At 45.5% G+C, this 3,176-nt stretch overlaps 1 pseudogene; it reads left to right on the top strand.

Moving 5' to 3' along the window:
- The first annotated feature begins 667 nt into the window (after positions 1–667).
- Eno1-ps12 (enolase 1, pseudogene 12) lies at positions 668–1,447 on the top strand (annotated as a pseudogene).
- The last annotated feature ends 1,729 nt before the right edge of the window (positions 1,448–3,176 follow it).

Genomic DNA, 3,176 nt, shown 5'->3' with positions numbered 1-3,176 from the left:
CTTTAAAAGGGGTCTCATAAGACCATTTGCATGCCAGATACTCACATTTATGATTCATAACAGTAGCAAAATTAAAGTTATGAAGTAACAACAAAAATCATTTTGTGGTTGGAGGTCACCATAACACGAGGAACTGTATTACAGGGTTACAGCATTAGGAAGGCTGAGAATCACTGCTTTAAAGGACTGCTCTCTAAACCTTGCTGTCTTCATTTGGGCCCTTCCTCCCACAGTTTCCACCAGCTCCCAATAGATTAATCCACTGATTAGGTCAGAGCCCCCATGATCCGACTGCTTCCTAAAAGCCCCATCTCTGAACTGAATTTGAGGCCAAGCCTTTGACAAGTGAGTCTTTGAGCTGATACTTCATATCTCAGACTTAACCAGCACGACTCTACTTTTCAATGTAAAAGATCAAATGAGTTTAAAGGAAAAAAAAGAAAAGAAAAACATTTTAAAACTGTGCTGAGAGTCAGGAAAGAAACCAGCAGCTGTCTTCATGATATAAGGCAACCAATAATATTTTTTCTTGTAAACTGATTGATAAAAATTCTATAGTCGGTGCTTGGGTACATAGTCCCGCTCACATCTGTCCTTAACACTCTTTTCGGGGTCTACAGAACCCTCTTTCCTTCCTTCACAGCGATCCGACTGCCAGAGGTTCACTATGCCTATTCTCAGGATCTATGCCAGAGAGATCTTTGACTCCCATGGGAATCCCACTGTTGAGGTGAATCTCTACCCCACAAAAGGTCTCTTCTGAGCTGCAGTGCCCAGCGGTGTACCCACTGGCATCATGAGGCCCTAGAACTCCGAGATAATGATAAGACTTACTTCATGGGGAAGGGTGTCTCAAAGGCTGGTGAGCACATCAATAACACTATCACACCTGCTCTGGTTAGCAAGAAACTGAACATTGTGGAGCAAGAGAAGATTGACCAGCTGATGATCCAAATGGACGGCACCGAGAATAAACCTAAATTTTGTGCAAATGCCACCCTGGGAGTGTCCCTGACTGCAAAGCTGGTGCCGTGGAAAAGGGGGTGCCCTTTTACTGTCACACTGCTGACCTGGCCAGCAACCTTGAAGTCATCCTGCTGGTCCCAGCTTTCAATGTGAGCAATGGCAGTTCTCATACTGGCAACAAGCTGGCCATGCAAGAGTTCATGATCCTGCCTATCGGAGCATCCTGTTTCCGGGAAGCCATGCACATTGGAGCAGAGGTTTATCACGACCTGAAGAACATCATCAAGGAGAAGTACTTGAAAGACACCACCAATGTTGGTGATGAGGGCAGACTCACACCAATGTCCTGGAGAACAAAGAAGCGCTGGAACTGCTCAAGACTGCAAATAAAACAAATCTTTTGAGGACACTTTCACTGCCGACCTGGTGGTGCAGATCTGTGCATCAGGCAGATCAAGACTGGTGCCCCTTGCCAGTCTGAGTGCCTAGCCAAGTACAACCAGATGCTTAGAATTGAGGAAGAGCTGGGCTGCAAAGCCAAGTTTGCTGGCAGGCCCTTCAGGAAACCCTGGCCAAGTAAGGCACTGGCTGGAGATCCCAGGAGCTACCAGATCTTCTGTCCCTGATATCAAGGCTCAAGGCTGGCCCAGTGCTTGCCCCTTCCGTGTCACAGTTTCCTTAGGAGTCCACCTCTGACCACTTGGAGCCCTGCTGGAGACCCCAGTTTTGTAATCATATGATTGGTTTGAATCATTGCTTCTGTCACCTGACTTCCCCGCGAGTGCCTGGAGCTCTCAGGACTCCAGGGTAATCTCTAGAGTGCCCACCATCATGACTCCCCGGTGGTTTACATGCAAAAGCAAAAGCAGCAGAAGTCCCCCTCCCCACAAAAATTCTATATTCACATCGAAGGAAAATAAGGAGAAAAAACTTAGAAATATAAATGAAATCTACAAAAAACGACTGGAATAAAATTTCTGGAAAGTGAGCAGTAATCAAAATACTTTAAGATCTCTATGTGCTAATTTGCATTTATGCATATGTATGTATTTAAATTTATGGGTTTAATTTCTATGCTTATTAAGGATGTACTTTTACTGCTATCTGTTTCAGTTAAACCTATGTTCACTATAGAATGGCAAATAAATACACATTTTATATTATTTATTAATTAATTCTGAGAGAGAGAGAGGGAGAGAGAGAGAGAGAGAGAGAGTTTGCATTTATACATGTGCATGGACAAATGTGCGCATGTTTTCATGAGTGTACATGAGTGTTTGGGTGCACTCTGAGGCCAGAGATTAGCTTGTTTTTTGAGGCAGGATCTACCAGTGGTTCGGAGTTCTTTGAGTAGGCCAGTCTAGCTAGCCAGTGAGCCCTGGGTATCACCTTTCTCTGACCCACCTTTCTCTAACACTAAGAACAAAAGTAGACTGTACCACCTGTGGCAGCTGGGAGGGCTGGCTCCAGGGTCATGAGAGGGGACCCTGCACCTCACTTGAGCAGCACAGTAGAGCTAGCCCTGGTGACAAGGGCATGGTAGAACTGTCCTGAGGTTATGAGCGGGGGAGAGCTGGCTCAACCCCTTGCCAACTGTCACACTCAGGAAGGTGGCCCCGGGTACCTCAACTGGGCAGCAGAGTTGAGCTGGCTTTGGTGACATGGGGAGGGTGAGCCAGCCCTGAGGGCGTAAGTGTGGAAGGGCTAATCTTGTCTGCTGTAGCACTGGGTGAACCAGCTGTGGCATTTCTGGAGAGCTTGTCTCACATGATTCTGGAGGACTAATAGTGCAGCAGCCATGGGGGAAGGATTAACGAGTTTCACAGAACTTTACAGAGGAACTTTTAGAAGCAATTCTCACATATAGTGTTCATTCCCAATAATGAATAGGTGTATACAAGTATGAATAACTTTGTGCTGGACAGTTTTATGTCAACTTAACAAAGTCATCAGATAGGAGGGAGCCTCAGTTGAGAAGTGTAAAAGCATCTTTTATTTGTCTGTTGTAATTGTCCCCTTTGTCTGCTAACGTAGGCCTAGTCCTGGAAGCTTCTAGCCTCCATACAATCTAACATAGGCCTAGCATATTTTCAATCTCTGAGACTTGCTCCTGAATAAGCTCATCCGTTTCTAGTTCTTTCTGATGTCTAGCTGAGTGGTTCGACTCAGTTGTTCTGGCTCAAACCCCTCTCCAAACTGATTGACTCAAT

Source organism: Rattus norvegicus, chromosome 3, assembly GCF_021556685.1.
Source record: "Rattus norvegicus strain SHRSP/BbbUtx chromosome 3, alternate assembly SHRSP_T2T, whole genome shotgun sequence".
NCBI classification, from domain to species: domain Eukaryota; kingdom Metazoa; phylum Chordata; class Mammalia; order Rodentia; family Muridae; genus Rattus; species Rattus norvegicus.
Note: the sequence above shows the minus strand (reverse complement) of the source record. Positions and strands in the feature narration are given on the sequence as shown.